Source organism: Caretta caretta, chromosome 10 (genome assembly GCF_965140235.1).
Source record: "Caretta caretta isolate rCarCar2 chromosome 10, rCarCar1.hap1, whole genome shotgun sequence".
Lineage (NCBI taxonomy): Eukaryota > Metazoa > Chordata > Testudines > Cheloniidae > Caretta > Caretta caretta.
In genome coordinates this window covers 45,178,402-45,198,468 of record NC_134215.1, presented here as the reverse complement: position 1 = coordinate 45,198,468, position 20,067 = coordinate 45,178,402, and the positions used below count along the sequence as shown (strand labels likewise).

At 40.3% G+C, this 20,067-nt stretch overlaps 1 protein-coding gene across 8 annotated transcripts in view; it reads left to right on the top strand.

Moving 5' to 3' along the window:
* The window catches only part of CSNK1G1 (casein kinase 1 gamma 1), a 267,816-nt gene that overhangs the window by 21,670 nt on the left and 226,079 nt on the right, over positions 1 to 20,067 (top strand). The gene's annotated exons all lie outside the window — the stretch shown is intronic.

Genomic DNA, 20,067 nt, shown 5'->3' with positions numbered 1-20,067 from the left:
CCCTGTAAGCTGCCAAAAATATCCTGTCGGCAAAGAGTGACTCAAATTTGTTCCTGAAAGAGTTTGTTTACTTAAGATCTGAGGGACCAGTCAGAGTTCTAAGCACCATACGATAAACATTAAAACAGAACCTTTAAAAGTAAAATGAAAAAAACCTAGTTTAAACAGACATCCAGAACCAAAGGATCTGTCACAAGGGCAAATGAGAGAGTCTTTCAGTCAACACCCCACTAGCTGAAAAGGATCTGGTCCATATTTTTGGTGTGTTTTAGGGAGGAAGGGGAGAGCTAATGTCTAGAGCCCTGTGTGGATACAAAATTTTTATCCACATCCGATTCACAGACATGGTCTGTGGATATCTGCAGATTTTCAGGGCTCTACTAATACCTGAAATGAGAGAACGATGAGGAGCATGGATGGTGGTGCAGAGATGAGCAAAAAAAATCAAGGGTAAGTTTGTCATAACACATGGAACTTGTATCCTTCCATAAAAGGATCATGTATGGACTCCTTCTGGGAAAAGTTCCATGGCAGAGGATCTTTGACCAAGAAAGTCTTGCACTTGGATCAAGAATTAGATATACCCTGGCTGACTGATCCAATACATGGGTGAAAGGCCTATCATTTAAGTACTTAAGGCCTGGATTATGAAGGGCTTGGCTGCAGTACTGATATCAAGACATTGAGTTATAGCATTTTGGGTATTGGTATGAGTGTGGATGAGAGGATGGGCACATACCTGTTAAAGAGCAAGTTAGAAGTCTGTTCCTATTTCTAAGGAAGCTCAGGTAAAAACATTACATTGACTTGGCATGAAGGTTTGAGGATGTCTTCGCTTCCTTACCTATTTGAAGGCTGTTAGCATAGTATTTATGGTATATTGAAGCAATTGTACAACCTTGTCTCTTAAAAGCCTATAAGTGGCTGTAGAAAGCTCCATTTCAAATGTTCAGCATTGGAAACTTGGATACCAAAATTCCTTGGCCTAGACGGAAGACGAGATTGTGAAAGGTACGTGTGTTGTCCAAGTTTTGAAAAAGAAATCTGGACAAGGGAACACTACCTTGTGACATGCCATCTCATATGAGACAAAGATCGCATTTTACAAGTCTCTTAAGGGAAGACCTTGACTATAAATTTTTGTTCCTAAACAGGCCAGGCACCCAAGCAGAGAGCAATACTCCTGGCCAGCTAAACAGGCTCTCTTTATGTGACTCTTTGAACAGTACAAGCTAAACAGTATATAACATTGTCTGCTGTATTGCACACAGTTTCTTTTCTTGTGCAAGAAATATTGTAAAGGTAACTTCCTTATGTTGGTTGTACTGACAGAAATTTTTCAGCAGAACTAAGCTAATTGCAAACTAACACAGGCTTTTGGAATGCAAAACCATCATGAGAAGTCTAGAGAGACTTGAAGAGATCTGGAGTCGGAAGATGATGGAACCTGTTAAAACTGCTTGGTTAGAATTGTCTGTATCTCTTTGTCTGTTGACCGCTTCCCGCATAACCTAGATAAACCAGTTCAATTTTAAGCACCTGCTTACTAGGATGCAGGTTTTGAAAAATAACTTGCTTTGAGTTAGGAATCTTTCCTGAATCAGTGCAACCAACTCTCGCAGTCTCAGGTTTCATGGTTTAAAAAAATAAAAAAATTCTAGTCTCTCTATATTCTGAGAATTTCACAAATGTGAATCAAATGAAAGCATAAGCAACGACGCGTTCCTGATTATGCCGTTGGACACCTCCAGTGCTGTCACTGGAATTAGAGGAATGGCAACTACTTCTCTTAGGACTAGGGTGTTCTGGGGACACTGCTAGCCCAACTGTAGATGGGAAACAGTAGGGGGTGCCATTCTCTTGATCGGAGGCTGAATTACTTCATCAGAGGGTCTGCATGTCTGTCTGTCTGACATTATCCCTATGAGGGGGGATTGTGTGTGAGACGGGGGAAGTGGTGGCAGGGCACCAAATACTGGAGTGCTGCTATAGTGGGTGAACAGGGCCTTCTTGTGTCTTATCTCATGGCTCCCTTTTCTGGAAGTAGGCTCGGATCTGGTCCAGAAGGAACATAAGGATTGCCGTACTAGATCAGAACAGTGCTCCTGCACTCCAGTATCCTGTCTGTGACAATGGCTAGTCCAGAGGAAGGTGTATGGTAAACTTGCGGTAGGCAGTTATGGAATAATTTACCCATAAAGCAAGCCTAGTCTTAAACCTGATTATTTAGATGTTGCCTGAAACAGAAGGGTTTATGAATATTCAAAAATTCTGCATGTTCAGAATTTTTCTTATCACTACTCATATTTTTTAACATTAAAAATATCAGTCCTTTTTTGAATTCTGCTAAACCCTTGCCCTTGGTGTTCTGTGGCAAACAGTTCCACAGGGAAAAAAAATGTTTTAGCAGTTTTAAATTTGCTGCCTTTCCATTTCATTGATTGGACCCTTGTTCTGAAAGAGGGTAAATAGAAAATGTGGATCTGCCTTTTCTATGACATTCATTTTGTATGTCTTTATTTGTAGCTCTATTCTGCTCAGAGACATCTACCTTAATCTCTTTTCACATGGAAGCTTTTCTGTGCCTATGATTGTTATTCACTCATGTTTGGATTCTTTCTGCTACATTCATTCTGAGATAAGGTGACCTGGACTGAAAACCAGATGAAGGGGATGCCATTGATTTAAACAATAAATCAGAATTCTAAGACTATGCTAACACGTTGCCTGTTTTTTAACTACTGCTGTATGTCAGGCTTTGTTACACAAAGAAGCAAAAAGCCTACCTTTTTTCTTCCTTTGTGGGTCATCTTTAAAGCTTAGCTGAACTTCTCTGCTTTAGTTACCCTAATCTGTAAAGTGTTCTGAGCTCTATGGGTGAAAAGCACTGGGTAAGTTCAGAGCGTCATTTTTAATCATAGTTTTGTCAGTACGTTCTAGCTACCAGTTTATATTCTACCCATCACTACAGTATCTGTGCAGTGCCTTAGTCATCTAGCACATAAGTGTGTAAGGATAGCCATCCCTCCTCTTCCTTGTGTAGGAGTGGTTTCAGAGTAGCCGTGAGCTGTAGCTTACGAAAGCTTATGCTCAAATAAATTTGTTAGTCTCTAAGGTGCCACAAGTACTCCTCTTCTTTTTGTGTAAAAGAGTTATTTAAGTTAAGTGAAGTTGAAGTGGCTGTTACTTCATTCTGTTATTTATTTACTTATCCAAGGAGTTCCGCAGTCGTGTTCTGTTCCTTATAAATATATTTGACACTTGTTGACATGACCTTTGACATTCTTATTGTTCCAGAGAACTGTAATTGCTATAGGAGACTATGAAACGTGAAGCATTTTCTGAGGTATCCTGGGCCAATTGTATTGAGGGCTTTGAAATGGAATTGAAATCTTCACTCAGTGTGAGCGTGGGAGCCAGTGTAAAGTGTGGAATGTTTGAAAAATCTTATTGGGCCACGGAGTAAACAGGGCACTGTATTCTGAACCAGTTAAACCTCTGAGGTAAGAGGTTTCATTTCAAGGTATAATGCATTGTAATAGTCAACCCTGAAGATACAAATGAGTAAATCACTGTGGACAAGTCCAAATAGGGGCACAGTCTCCTTGTACAGCTGCAAAAAGTTCTTGCCACCTACAGGTATCTTGAGGAGGGAGAGATGAGGAGGAGTATTCATTAGCAGTGAGGAATCCAGAAAGATCCTAAGATAAAGGACTGTGAAGCTAACAGGGCAGTCTCCCTCTGTTGTGGTGATAGTAGGTAGTAACAAGAAAAGGAGTACTTGTGGCACCTTAGAGACTAACCAATTTATTTGAGCATGAGCTTTCGTGAGCTACAGCTCACTTCATCGGATGCATCCGATGAAGTGAGCTGTAGCTCACGAAAGCTCATGCTCAAATAAATTGGTTAGTCTCTAAGGTGCCACAAGTACTCCTTTTCTTTTTGCTAATACAGACTAACACGGCTGTTACTCTGAAACCTGTCATTATGCTAGGTAGTAACAGGCTCTCAAATATCTCAGTTTATGTGGATTTAGCTTCAATCAGCTGCTATTCATTCAGATGCTGATGTAGCTTTAGTATTGATGACTGAAAAATGGCTGTGTTTGCCATGGATGTAGAGCTGGTTGATGCTTTTGTACTGCTAGAATTACTCCATCTCTAACAGCTGCATTGTCCCTGGTGTTCCTCTAAGACAGGACAGTGTTCTATGATTGTACTGAATACTGCAGAGATCTGGCAGCATACATATGGATGTTTATGGCTCTTGTCCATGAGTGAAGTCCTCATTCAGAGTAGTCTATTCTGTCTTCATTATCTTGCATAACTTTCCTGGAAGTGGGAAATTAGACACCATGTGGTAGCTTAAAAGTCTGGCTCTGTCAAGCAGTGGTTTAAATATAGGCTGGACATTTGCATGCTTTAGGGTGGCTAGTAGGTGTCCTTCCTCAAAACAGACTTTCAGAGTAGTGGTCCCACATATGCTTTGCTCTTTCAGCAGCTAAGAAGAGCATGTATCAGTCCTAGGGGGTAGCTTGAGTTTCCTGTATTGCCTCTAGTATTTCTGTTGTAATTGGGCCAGTGTTTTTTGAGAACAAGTTCAGTTACAAATTTTCTCAGCTGTGGACATGTTATCAACCTGTCCTGCTACCTGACAAATTTAGCATAGCTTGCTTCTTCTCAAATATCCACTTCTCAAATAACCATTATATTCAAAGACAATCAAAGGGATAGGATGGAATGCAAACCGTATGAGCAAAGGCTTAAGGGAGTGAGTGTGTTTAGTTTGGAAAAGAGGATATTAAGGGGGGACATGATGGCAGACTTTTAACTAGTTGAAGACCGCTATAAAAAAGATGCAGAAAAATGATCTCTTGCCACAGAGGGCGGGACAAGGGGCAATGGGTTCAAACTACATGATAGCAGATTTAGATTAAATATCAGGAAAAACATCTAACTGTAAGAACAGTAAAACAATGGAACAAATTTAGGGAAGTCATGGAATCTCCTCCAATGGAGGTTTTCAAAAAGAGGCTGGGTAGCCTCTTGTCTTGGATGGCTTAGATACCACAAATGCTGCTTGGTAGGGGTTAGATTGGATGATCTTTGCAGTCCCTTCTAATCCTATAGTTTTATGATGCTACATGTTTCACCATCTGAGTCTCCATCCTTATAATATGGTGGGAAATAAAGTGAAAATCCTTGATGGCACCAGTTTATTTGGGTTTATGCAGAAAAGGCAAGTGGGCTCCCACTAGTTAAAACTTGCTTTTTGGACTCCTTTACTAAATGCTAAAACAATGGTACTTCAAATGATTTTAAATAGTGTATACTGAGGATTCAAATTAATTCAGACTAACCATAGTTTAGGTCAGCATGGGTGCAGGCCAAACAGGCTTTAGACAGTCTTGGAACCGACTCTCATAACTGGTTTATTAACATTTTAGCCCTAGTTCAGGTGGTGATGGATGGAGATAACCTTATGTTGCTATTTGCATAACAATCCCTTTCCTGTTTAGACCAGAGTTAAATAAGCAGTGAAAGGGTACTGGAATAGTCTAAGACAAACGCCTGTAGTCAGTTTCTAATCACTTCAGAGTGATTACAGAATGAATGAACTTTATACTCCTTAGTTTGTATATTACACTGGTTATAGAAGTGCAGATTTGATCACATAGAAATGTTATGTAAATTACATATAAGGATCCATAGTATTAGCATAGTTAATTGAACACAACTGTTGTGGTAAAGGTTTTATTTGCTGTTACTGTCAGTATTTACAAATACAAGATAAAGGCCTAATCCTCCTTGCAGTGTTTATAGTCCCATTGAAATAAATGGGAATGCTCATTCAATTTAAAGGGATTGTGGGTTACACTTCAAAATGGGAATGCCTGGCTTTTGCAAGCAGCAATATTGGTGACCTAATAACTTATATCTAAATTCAGAAATGTAGTGGGGTTCCTGATTAACAACATTGCCCATGTAACATGGGTGGTGATGATGAAACAGCCTTTTTATGACTTTTTTGGTATTAACAAAAGCCTACTTCCAGATTAATGGAAGATGAATAGCACAAATAGTCTATAGATTATGCAGTCTACCCATAAAATACAACTCTGGAATATCTTCAGGATTATACCCTTTTAAGGCACTCCATTTCATATAGCGCAAAAAATTTTCTCTTTAAAGTGTGAACTTGAAAGGTTAAGTTTAATTCTTGGTGAGTTCTCCTTTTGTCCAGGCAGTGTTACTTGCTACCCGTTTGAGGGCAAATGTAAAATATGCAAAGGGGCTTGGTGTTGGATGCTGAGGCATTGTCTACACAAGACTTCACTGTTAAGAGATTGGACTCTGTATTGTCCACAAGTCATTGTTTTTTTGGTAATATTTTAACTTATTCATCAATTTTAATTCCTGATGGTGCTCAGCAAATAATGCTGCTTAGTTGGTAACTCAACCAAACACAGCTCCCTCAGTGATATTCACTTTTCTGACAGAAGGGGGGATATCTTCTACATCAAGCATTAAAACCAATCCATTGTTTCCTAGACCCTCATTCTGGAGACCAGATCCCTCACTTTTTCCTATGAAAACTGGAAATTTTCAGGGAATTGTGGGAAGGCCATTAGAGGACTATTAGCTATTTTTGCTTGTGTCCTTCCTACAAAAGGAACAAGTTCCATCCCAAATTACAGCCCTGGCTTTGCTTTAAGCTAAATCCCCCTAGGTAAACTAGTTCAGGCTTAAAGTGAATCTGGATGAGTTTTTTCCTATGTAAATGGTAGGGGAGGTTTGGCTAACAGCCTGGTAAGAGCCTGCATTAACTATGCAGTGAATACGTAACCTAAATGATAGTTGAAAGGAGATTACCAAGACAAAGATATTTTTTTTGTACTGTAGTAGGTAATGAACTTTTCAGAATGCAGTATATAAGGCATAACTTTGTGTAACAAAAGTTCTTAAAAGTTCAAGCTGCTTCTTGGAGTAGCTTATTCTGGAGCCCACAAGGGGAGAGGCAGTTCTTAATTTAGTCCCAAGTGGGGCTTGTTCAAGAGGTAACTATAGTTGAACTTCTTGTTAATACTGACTGTAATGTAATTATTCCCTTACAAGGGTGTTATTTTTAATACTGAAAACCAGTAGCACAATAACATTTAACTTTAAGAGGAACTACAGAAAAATCAGGACATATGTTAGATATAAATTAAAAGGGTCACAAAGGCTAAATGCCTGAAAGCAGCATGGAAACTATTAAAAAATATAGTAATAGAGCATCACATTAAATGTGTATGCCAAATTAGAAAGGACAATAGCAGAACCAAAAGAATGCCACCATGGCTACATAGCAAAGTGATGGAGGCAGTTAAAGGCAAAAAGGCATCCTTTAAAATTTGGAAGTCAAATCCTAGTGAAGATAATAGGAAGGTGAATGAACTTTGACAAGTCAAGTGTGTAAGTATAGTAAGATAGGTCAAGAGAGAATTTGAGAAACAACTTTCTAAAGATGCAAAAACTAACAATTTTTAAAAGTACACCAGAAGCAGGAAGCCTGCCAAAGAGGAAGTGAGTCCACTAGATGACCAGGGTGTTAAATAAGCACTCAAGGAAGACATGGCCATTGCAGAGAAAGCTAAATGAATTCTTTCCATCAGTCTTTACTGCAGAGGATGTGGGGGAGATAGCCACATCAGAGCTATCCTTTTTGGAGTTGTCTGAAGTACTGTCCCATGTTGATGTGTCAATAGAAGAAGATTTAGAGCAAACTGATAAATTAAGCAGTAATAAGTCACAAGGACCAGACAGTATTCACTTGAGTTCTGATGGAACTCAAATATGAAATTTCACAACTACTATCTGTACTGTACTATCGCTGAAAGAAGCCACTGTATCAGATGACTGGAAGTTAACTAATGTAACTCTGATTTTAAAAAGGACTCTAGAGGTGATCCTGGCAATTACAGGCTGGTGAGTTTAATGTCAGTACCAGACAAATTGGCAGAAACTGCTGTAAAGAAGAGAATTATCAGATGCATAGATGAACATGATTTGTTGGGGAAGAGTAAACTTTCCCTTTTGTAAAGGGAAGTCATGCCTCACCAATCTTATTGACACCCTCAAAGAATTCTCAGCATGTGGATAAGAGGGGATTCAGTGGACATAGTGTACTTGCATGTTCACAAGGACTAACAAAGGCAAATTGAAAGATTATGAATTAAGTCTCGTATACATCTGGCATCTCCTATCTCAAACTTCTTAGGCCTGGTGCACGCTACAAAGTCAGGTTGACGAAAGGCAATTTACATCAACCTATTTGTGCATATTTACACTCAAATTTCTTTCTGGCAGATGTAAGCACACTGTTACAGCCATGCAGTAAAGCCATCTCCGTGAACAGTAAATGGAGCCAGGGCAACATACTGAGGTCAATGCAGTACAAGTATAGAGACTGTGTCAGCTGTGTCAACCTTAACAGCCCTACAGCAGCTGTCCCACAATGACCCATTCCCTATGATAGTGACGGCTCTGGTCACAATTGTGAAACTCCACTGCCCAGGGGTCACAGACTGGAAACCACACCTCATCCCTTTTAAAACTCCCCACATAGTTTTGAAATGCCGTTTCCTAATTGTCCACCTTGGTAAGCACACGTAGCAGCTCGCCCTTGTTTGTAGCTGCCCGCTGTCCATGCCAGTTCCACACTGTAGATGCAGTCCTGTCTTGAGTGGAGAGGAGGACTGGATTTCCTGAGCCTGTGTGGAGAAGAGGCTGTGCAAGCACAGCTGTGGACCAGCCAAAGAAACCTGGACATCTACAAACAGTTTGCATGGGGGATACAGTCAAAGGGTTCTGACAGGGATCAGCAGCAGTGCTGAATGAAAGTGCAGGAATTCTGCTGGGGAGACTACAAGGTCAGGGACACCAACGATCAATCTGGTGATGCCCTGCTGAGGAGGGAAAAGCAACAGGGGTCTCCAGCTATGCCATAAGCTGGGGCTTGTTGGGACTGGCTAGACCGTGGTGGAGTCCGTTAGGCAAGGGCAGATAAATATGATGAAAGGGAAGGGAACTCAGGTAAATATGTGCATGCATTTTTCTTCACAATATTTAAATATAAACATGGCATCTGGCCCATATCCAACTTAACAAGACAAAGGAGTTGGCTTTTTATTGTTTCTCTCATATGAGAATAGGTAGAGGTACAACAAACCAAAGGTAGAGTCAACATCTTTTCATTGCTTTGTTGGCTTAGGTGAGGGGTCAGGGGGCAGCTGGCCTGCAGAGCTCTTTATTTACCTGTGGCTGTTATCCTCCTGAAAGATCTCAATGAAAGTTTCGTGAAGATACTCGAAGATACTCTACAATCCTCTCAATGGAAAAGTTAGTCTATCAAGTATAATTATCCTTGTTAAATTCATGTATCTTTGTATCTAAAGTTATGAATATTGGCTATGATTTTTATCTCAAACGTGTTTTGTTCCTGGGTGACACCCCCAGATAGAATTTACATGAGGGCTAGACAGCTATATGTTGATAGCCCATTAAGGACACTTCACTTTCACAATGGGCCATTAAAGAAACTCACCCTGTCCAGACAGCTCTTCCTGAGGATGTCTCAGACAGCAAGGAGCCAATAGCCACCCCTGTAGTTCAGCAAAACAAGTGAGTGTGTGATGTGGGCATGTGTAGGACAACAAGATGTCTTGTTTTATCCGGGACAATCCCTTTTTTAAGCCCTGTCCCAGTCATCCTGACTTTTTTGGCAAAACTGGGCAAAAATTTGTCCCATTTGCTCTTGCATCAGTTGGCAAAAGCAAATGGGATAAATGCTATTTAGCCCCAAAAATTGAGATGGAGGAATGTGCGGGGAGGGAGGTCTTGATGCTTGCCCCTCCCCAACTGCACATGGCAGGCAGCTCAGTCGATTGGCTTGGGCTGGCCCCACGTGGGTTTGTGTGGGTCAGTGGTGTGAGACGAGTTGCATGGGTTGGCCCCATATGGGCAGGAGGACAAGCGACTCAGGCCGGCATTGCATGGGCGGGCTTGGTCCAGCAGCTAATGCCAGCCTGTGGGAGGGGCGGGGGGGAAGAGGGGAAGGGCGGCATAGGGTTAGGGACAGGCCCATGTCAGAGGGGGCAGATGGGGGGGGCAGGCAGTGTCCTGTGTTCCCTTTTGGGAAATATGGTTACCCTAGGCATTTGACCCTGGACTCCATCTTGGATCAGTAACTTTCCATACAGAGGGCCTATGGCTTTGTTTGGGACAGTAAATTTCAGTGCTCATGGCAGAGGATCTAAAAGACCCCTGAGACACCTCTGTTTTGCCTCATTCCTGCTCCAGTTCTCTGGACTGTGGATTTACAACTAAAAGGAGTATTTTGAACAATGGACTGAGGACCTTCCAATCTTCTGGAAGTTACAAGAGAGACTTTTGCAAGTCAGCAGTCTATTCCATTACTGCTACAAACCTAATAAGGACTTTGCAATCATTTGTTTGTATATGATCGATTAACCATTTATAACTTATTTTATTAATAAACAGTTAGTTTACTAAGGATTGACTGGCAGCATGATATTTGGGTGAGATCTGAGATGCATATATTGACCTGGGTGTCTGATCCTTTGTGATTAGTAGAACCTCACATAAGGTGAACTGGATTTTTAGTTACCTCTCACTATATTAGATATGTCTGTCTGGGAGCCAAGGACTGGAATGCCTAAAGGGGACTGTGCTAGGCTTCTTGTTAACCAGTGTGGTGCCACAGAAGCTCTTTTTCTACTGGTTTGGTGAGTTTTTGAGGATTATCTGCCCTGTTTCTTGCAGTCTGCCTTGAGGTGGCATTCTCAGTGTGGTCCGTTCCAGGCACTGGGTCACAGTACTTAAGACTGGTTCTAAAAGGATTTGACAAAGCTAATTTCCATAATCAAAGTCTTTGCTGGATGTGATAACAGTAATTCTGTGAAAACTGCAGAAAGACAGTGCCAGACAGGATCTAAGATTGGATGCAAGAAAGACCAGGTGATTATTGGATGCCATGTTCACCCATGGAAAATGTTTCTAAACATGGCATCCAAAAAGCAGTCACTTTTAAAATTTCTCTGACTATATGGTTCAAAATGCACAAGTGTAGGAGCAATACAAACACTCCTTGCTGGAGGCATTTCCAATGATGAAGTAGCCAAGTCCATCAACAGTAGAGGTGTTGAAGCCCAAGACTTGTACAGTACTCACGGAGAAGCGGACACAAGAATGTTTTTGCATGCTGTATGTGCCAATATGGATTTTGAGTCTTTTGGTGACACAGGACCCATAGTTGGTGGTTTTGGTCCATACTGTTCATTGCTTTCCAAAAGAGAAAACAGAGATAACATGGATTGAAACAGGCACCATTATCTGCATAACTGACAAGTATTGCTTTATATCTGTGCATGCAATTAGTATGCACTCACTCCTGACTTCTGGAACTTACTTCTTACTGTCTGCACATTAACAGGATGTGACTCCATCCCTATTTGGTATTGGAGGGCAAAAATCTGTTTTAATGTTGTCAAAACAACAGGAGCATACCACTTAGAGATCTTCTCAAATTGGGAGAGAGTGATGGACAAGTTTGCAATTTCTGCAGCAAGGAAGTTGATAGCCGTGCTGTATGACCAGAGAGAAAAGGAGAGCCACAGAAACCTGAATTACTTCTAAAATTCTATCCATCCAAAAATGACAAGTCACTGCCCAAATTCTCACCATGTGATGACAGTTTTGAAGAGCATGTCAAAAGCGCATCTTGGCAAACAAAGATTTGGATGCCTTCATACATAGGGGGACAAGATATTTGATCCATCCATGTTGAAATGGTGATCCATATGGATGATGAACTACTTCCTGTATTCTTCAAGGGCTCAATGACATCTGAACTTCTACGAGACTTTATTTGTGCCTGGAGCAGTAGGGGTTGGTGCACAATCATCTGTAGTCAGAATAATCTTCTCTGCACAAAACTGTACGTGCCGAGGCAGTGACAACTATAGTAACCCCCACACTCTCTTGACAAAGATCATGATGAACAAGATGACAAGGGTTGACTAGAAATGTCTCAACTGCTATTACATTTTAATGATACCTGTACAAATGTATTACTAGATTTTTGTTTTACCCTTTAGATTGTTGCTGTGATGCTTTGCAGTCACCAAGAAATCCAATTTGATGTCATTAAACTAACATTAATGCAAATGTTTCAAAGTGGTCATTGTTTATCCCTGTTTCTATGATAATAGCACCACTTGACAGCTCCACATCATAATTCATCTTAAAGTAGACATAAGCATTCAAGGGAAGTGTGTAGAAAGGGTTCACTGCTGACCAAACTGGTGGTGTCTGCCACTTGCCTATATACTCATACCCATACCAGTGGAATAGGGACTGAAATTTTCTTTCAACAGAACAGCCTTCCCCACCTCACCCCTGGAGGCCATACTCATCATGGCTGGGCCATACTCACTGGAGTGGTGCTGTGCTGAGGTGCTCCAAAGCTGAAGTGTCAGCAAGCATTTCTTACTAAAAGTGTTTATGGGACTAAGAGGAAGGCAGTTTTGAAACTTATCTTTCCCTTTCCGTTGTGACTGTGAATCCAATGGTGCATCTGTTTTTTAATCAACAGCTTCTGGTGTGGCAGCCTTGAGGGGTGTGATCTCTGCACCTGCAGAACACCTGATCTTGATGATGAGGAGGAAGAGGATTAGGGAGGACATGTTCAGCAAGATCCTGCAAGCTAGTGCTGCATTGGAATTGTGAACAAAGGGCTTGGAGGGTCAATATGGCAATCAGCATGGAGAAGAAAAAAGCAGACAGAAGCAGGAAAAGGAGCGGGAAATGCGCCATGACCTAATGGGTCTTCTCAGGCATCAAACCCAAATGCTGCAGACCTTGATTGACCTACAGGTCCAAAAATCCTAGATTCTCCAGCCTTTGCTGTTCTTGGAAAAATGCATGGTTGGTGCTCCCTACAGCCCCCAACATACCACATAAAAATGGCCATACTGGGTCAGACCAAAGGTCCATCAACCCTAGTATCCTGCTTTCCAACAGTGGCCAAAGCCAGGTGCCCCAGAGGGAATGAACCAAGCAGGTAATCATCAAGTGATCCATCCCCCGTCACCCATTCCCAGCTTCTGGAAAACAGAGGCTAGGGACACCATCCCTGCCCATCGTGGCTAATAGCCACTAATGGACCTATCCTGCATGAACTAACCTAGTTCAGGGGTTTATTTGGGTTTTTTTTTTTTTTGTACCTTGTTATAGTCGTGGCATCGCAGTCTGCATCTTTACCCCCTACCATTTGATGCCAGAAGACAGCAAGGAAAACCACTCCTTGGCATGCGCTGACCTGTGAGAACCATGGTTGGTGTATGTGTAGCCACAACAGACTACATTTGTGCACTGAAATGGACAAATGTTTACTTCCTTTCCAATTTAAAAATTCCATTCTGTTAATTTGTTAAAATGTGTTACATTGCCTGTGGTCTGTTTTGCATGCTGTTTTTCTGCAGTTTTCCCCACTCAATAAAATTTATTTTTGGAGAACCAATTATATTAGTACACAGCACACTGGTGAATGCATAGTGGTACTCACACAAACAGGACTTGTTAATGTACAGTAAGCACAACATAGTTCATAGGTTCAAGCAAATGCCCAGTCATATCTATAAATGTGTGGCAAGCACTACACAATTCATAAGTGTCCAGAGAACAGTACAGCACAGAACACTACCATGGCTGCCCATTAATGTGCTGTTTCAAAGTCTTCCTCAACTGCTTAGCTCCACATTGGACTCTTGTAATGGCCTTTGTGTCTGGCTGTTCAAGGTAAGCAGACAACTGCTCCTGTTCCACCTTCACCATGGCGGCAGCTTCCCCCCTTTGCTTCACAGATATTATGCAGGACCTAACAAGTAGCAACAATCATTGGGATATTTTTCTCATTGAGATCCAATCTAGTGACTAAACACCGCCAGCGTCCCTTCAGTTTACCAAAAGCACATTGAACTATCATTTTGCATCTTCTGAGCTGGTAGTTGAATTTTTCCTTGATGCTAGGGAGGTGGTCTCTTCAAGAGCCAGGGGAGCAAGGATTGGCTGGGTCCCACAGAAACACTATTGGCATTTCAGTATCACTTGTTAGGATATAGATATTCAGGCCTGTCTGTAAAGGCCTATACTCTAAGAATTTAGGTGTATTCTTATCACTTGGCTAGTGATAGAGGTATAAAAGAAAGAATCAAAACCACTGTCTGCCAGTGTAAGGGCCTTCTCTTACTGTGACAGTTTATGGCCCTGTTCTTAGGCTAAGGCCTTTGGCTAAGCAGCAGAGGCAGCCATAAGCTAGGAAGCGAACAGTCACATCCTCACATTCCAAACTAGTCACATTGAAATAAGGTGCTATTGGGCTGTTAGGCACTATCAGGACAGGATTGTATTCCTATCACCTCCAGAGAAAGGGAAGTGCCTAGAAAATGTAAAAGGAAACTTAGTTTGATAGCATCCTGTCTGGCAAGAACTCACTTATCAATAGCTGGGATGTGAAATCCTCACTTCTGTGTTGTCTTGTCATTGTAGTTCCCACTTTGCTATTGTTTGTCTGTATAATCTCTGTCTGGTTCTGTGATTGTTCCTGTCTGCTGTATAATTAATTTTGCTGGGTGTAAACTAATTAAGGTGGTGGGATATAATTGGTTACATAATCATGTTACAATATGTTAGGATTGGTGAGTTAAATTTCAGGAAAATGATTGGTTAAGGTATAGTTAAGCAGAACTCAAGTTTTACTATATAATGTGTAGTCAATGAGGAAGTGACTGGGTGTGGGTGGGGGTGGGTATGGGCATGTGGGTGTGTGAGATGGGAACAGGGAATGGGGGTAAGAAAATTGGAATCATGTTTTGCTAAAGGGGGAAATGGGAACAGGGAATGGGAGTAAGGAAGTTAGAATCATGTTTGGCTAAGGGTAGGAATGGGAACAGGGACACAGGCGTAAGGCTCTGTGGTGTCAGAGCTGGGAAGGAGGATACTAAGGAAGGAAACTGGAATCATGCTTGCTGGAAGTTCACCCCAATAAACATCGAATTGTTTGCACCTTTGGACTTCGGGTATTGTTGCTCTCTGTTCATGCGAGAAGGACCAGGGAAGTAAGTGGGTGAAGGAATAAGCCCTCTAACATCACTGATGGTAATTTACCAGAATATCCATGCTTGCAACTATTCTTAAAGATGTGAGGGTCATGAATCTTTCCTGACCAGCCAACATTGATATTGGTAAAGCACAGTTAAATGGACACTGGGATATCCACCTTGGGGGCACAGCACCTTGCTTTGACACAAGTTTTCCTAGTGAGCACGTGCAGCGCTGATCCAAGTAGGCACATGCTTGAATAATATACAGACTTTTTTTTGGCAGCTGTATGCATCAACCAGTTTGTAGTGTAGACATGGATATAGTCTTTGCTTTCAGGATTACCATGTGATTGGAAACTGTGGTATCTAGATAGAGAATATTCTGTAAGAAACTTACTCTGCTTTAGTAAATGACGACTGTCTCACTGCTGTCCTTGCCTTTGAAACCATTTGGAGGTAAATGTGCTAATTATACTGAGATGCACTTTAGAAGAGTTAGGAATTGGATTCTTTCATACCTTAAATTTGAAACAGACTCCTATAATGGCACTCCCCCCCTCCCCCCGCAAAGAAGTCCCTGATGCTCTCTTGTACTATCGAAGTGTTGCTTCATCTTGCTTTAGTAGCTTTGCCTAGACTAGGCAAATTTATGATTTTTTTTTAAGTGTTGGCTAGCATGTTTTAAAAAACCACTAGTGAACACTAGGTTTAATAGATTAGCTTGTTAATCTGTCACCCTTCTGCTCCCACCAGTGTTGACCATAATCAGCGAAGGTGTTTTAAGTTATGGAGCTCTATGCTAGTAGCTTTTAAAACATATTAATGTAAAAAAAATGCTACCTATTTTCTTAGCCTAGATAGGGCTTTACTGTGATCGTATATTGGATATGGAATAGTGACACATTCCAGGTACTGTGCCAAATTATTGTTGTAAACTGTATTAAGTGGCCCTGAAAAGAGACTTTTCCTACATATTACTAGCAAATGATTTATAGAGATTGTATTTTTTTTTTTCAATCTTCAGTACAAAACTGCTTGATCCAAAACATTTGGGAGTGCAGTGTTTAGTAAAGTGTAAATTTGAAAATCTTTGAGGATTTTGACCTCTTCCATTGTTTTTGGAGGAGCCTAGTCAAAATTCTAAACATTGCCAAATTGAGCTCTTTTTTTAATAGTAGACTTGGGACCAAACTCTGCTGGGCACAAAGGTGGGGGCAGTGATATGCTCCTATGCTGAGGTGGAGCAGTTGGCACAGGAGATGGCTGTGCCAAGGGAATTCCGATATTTTTGCAATGCTGAGTGTTGTAAAACAGTGGTTTTCAATACTTCTCATTTGCGGACCCCTAAAAAAATTCAAATAGAGGTGCAGACCCCTTAGGAAGTCTTAAAGATAGTTTGCGGACCCCAAGGGGTCTGTGGACCACAGGTTGAAAACCACTGTCGTAAAGGATTTGGAGCAGAAATAAGCATCTGGACAATATTAATCTGGAAGAATAGTGCAAACAAGGCAAGTGTAGTAGTTTTAAAACCAAAAATAAGTGTCTGAATCCGTTAAATTTCTAATGCCTTTTAGTTCACATTTATATTTATCATAATAAGCCCAGAGAGGGCATAGGTTTGACACTAGCAGATAACTCTGAGGAGCATAGAAGACTGGTCACTACAAAAATATTAAATCCTTAGTGAATCTTTTATCTGAAAACCCAGAGAAAATATTCTTCATACTTCTGTATCATTGCACCACTTTCTCTTAAAGAGATGGTATTCAAGGTATGGCACAAATGGTAAATGTATTAGACCACTAATGGCCTCTAAAGCTCAATTACAATGACTCTTTCCATTACCGATTTGCTTATGAAAATATCAAGCCATTAACAGGTAACAGATTTTAAAATAAAAAGCACTGAATTCTTAATGAATTTAGAAGTTTAACAAATCCATGTTCTCACATGGAAGACACAACTTGATATTACAAAGACTGAAACTGTATGCAGCCTCTTAAGAAAACAAGAATTTGAAATAACTGTTCACTACTTCTTATTTGTGTCCTCAGACACTCCCATTCCTCAGTTTTTACTTCGCAATAGTAAAGAGACCTTGGAGACCAAAAAAGGCATATCCAGTTAACTCAGAACTGGCTGTACGTAAAGAATTACAGTCCGGAAGGCCATTTCTTAATTCTTTGGCATGAATCTTCTTTTTCAGAAGTGAGGTGGAAACTGGTTAGATGCTAATAGCCTAGTGATAAGCCAAACCTTTCATTTCATGGATGTCTTCAGGACGGTAATAGATTCTGCACTCATCAAAATGGTGTGGAGTATGCTCAAAAGCTGACTTATCCTTTTGGCTTCGTGCTGTATAAAAATGTAATAGGGACAGAACTGCTGCTAGAATCTAAACATTAAATTTTCAGTGTTGCTTTTTTTTTTTTTTACTAGCAGCTGACAAAGCATCTTCAATGCCATCAAACTAGTTGGTAAAGAGCCAAAGGAGCCAACTTGAATGCTCAAGCCCTTAATCTTAAACAAAAAAGCTGCTTTTAGATGGCAACTTTCCATTTTGAGATATTGTGAACATAAAAAGTGAAGGTCACAAGTAGATCTTCTAACCAAGTGAAGTGATGCAAGAATCACCAAAGGAGGGCTTTAATCTCTTGTCCCAAAAGGTGTTTGCTGAACTTGTGGCTGCTCCAAATTCTCTATATTTACATTCCTTCCTCCTCAAATCTTCATATATTTTATACTTATGAAAATGAGTTTGAAATTTAGTGCACTCTGAGCTGGCCCCCTGTTCAGAGTCTCCGTCACTGCCATTCACAACAGAAAAAACATTTTTGCCACTTTCTGCCCTGGACAGGATTGACTGAGGTGTTCCTGGATTCTGATCCTGACTCTGCCTGTGACTTGCTGTGTGGTCTTGGGCAAGGCCTTTCACTCTCTGTAGTCAATTTCTGCATCTGTAGAATTAAGATGCTTACTTCCCTTTTATACATATAAAAGCCAGTTTGAAATGTAATGGCACCTGGCACCCTGTTTTCCTGTTGTGGAGGGCATTGTTTTTAGTGTCTGTATTTCACATGGTTTCCATGAGACTGGGACACTGTGCTACAAAGTGAACAAACAAAGTACATGGGTTTGGGACTCTTGCTGTCTACAATATATCAGGTTGAAAGGTCTGTTACTGGAAATTGTTTTATGCCTGACGTACGGATCTCAATTATTGAAATAATTCATTGCCTCATTTCATTTCAATAATTCATTCATTTCAGCTGAATGCTGTGGAGACAGGTCCATTGCTGGGCTTGTGAAGAGGGGTGTATTGAGAAATCTTTTACCTTGCTGCACTTCCAGTTTTTAATGTTTCATTAGCCATTCCTGAGGCGTTCTATAAATGCAGTTTACAAAAGTTCTGACTAAAACCCATTAATTCTAATAGCGCTTGACAGAAATGATTAGACATATCTTGAAATAATACAAAAATCACAAATACAATAGATCAGTCTCATTTAATTTACAGCAAGTTATAAATGAACCTCTAAACTGTAAGCATTTTGCATTCTTTCCTTTAGTCTCTGCACTGTAAGGTATGAAAATATCAACTTCTATTCGAGATATTTAGTGAACTGAGGCAACTTGTTTGCCAAAAACATCCCTTTAATAAAATTTGACTGTATGAAGAAGTCTGTATTAAGGGTTCTTTTAGATCAGGCATAAGAGAATCTTTGTTTCCTAGCTTTTCCCCACAGTATTGTTCCATTTAATGTTGAATATGGCCTATCCTAATTATTTGTTCATACTTTGTGTATACCATAAATGACTTGTTTTCTCTCTCTTCTTCTCTCCCCTGCCCTGCGCTTACTCTTTTTTTTTTACCTGGAGTGCTATTAGGATCCATGTTGTCAAAACAAATCTCTATTCCATAAAAATTTTGTACACACATGGGGACTGGGAAGGATTGTAAATACTACAGAAAGATTTATAAGTATTCCATGAACTTTATAATCATAGGCTTATAAAGAATGTGTGTTATAAGTGAGGTGGTCTTCAGTCTCTTTCGTATTTCGCATCAGATTAAATGGCCTAGTTTTAGTTGACGTGGGAATGGCTACGTAGAGTTATTCTAAAATTTTGTTTGAAAGAACTCAAGCATTTGGCAAAATATATCCGGCTGCCCAACTTCTTCCTACTCATCTATCTAGAGCAGGTTTGTTATGTACAGTATGTAAAATATTGCTACATAAAGATAATCTGGGGCCTTAGAAAAATAAAGCCTTCTGTCTTCTGCACCAAGGAGTCAGATTCAAAATTTGGTGGTGAATAATTTTTCAACAAAGGTCTGTCTAAAAATTAAACAGAATTTCTCAGATTTTCCTAGGAATGTTTCTAAATTTTGCTTTCTGGATCATTGGTGGGGGAGTTATGGTTGGATGACATCAGGGGCATGTATAAGATTTTATTCTGGGCTAACTACATAAACACTTTTTAAAATATTTTTTAACATGAGGGAATATCTGCAGACATTAAACAGTAAATAATTTTACAATAAAATCCTGCAGAATTTTAAAAAGATGTCCTATTGAAAAAACAAATCAGGTTTATCCTTAAGCTTTCCCATAAACTTTCATTTCTAGAGCTGGTTGGAAATTGAATTTTCCATTTGAATGCCATTCTGATGGAAAATAAAATATTTTTTCAATTTTCTCAGTTTGACCTGAATTGAAGTTTTTTTTATTTTGTTGAACTGATATGAAACATTTTGTTTCAAAACAGTGCCTCATTAAACTCTATTTCCTGATTGTGGTATGTTGCCTCATGGGAGCTGTAGTTCAGGCCCCTGTTTGCTGGTATGGGCTGGAGGACTACATCTCCCATAATTCAGTGCAGAGACTCCTCTGACCAAGCTG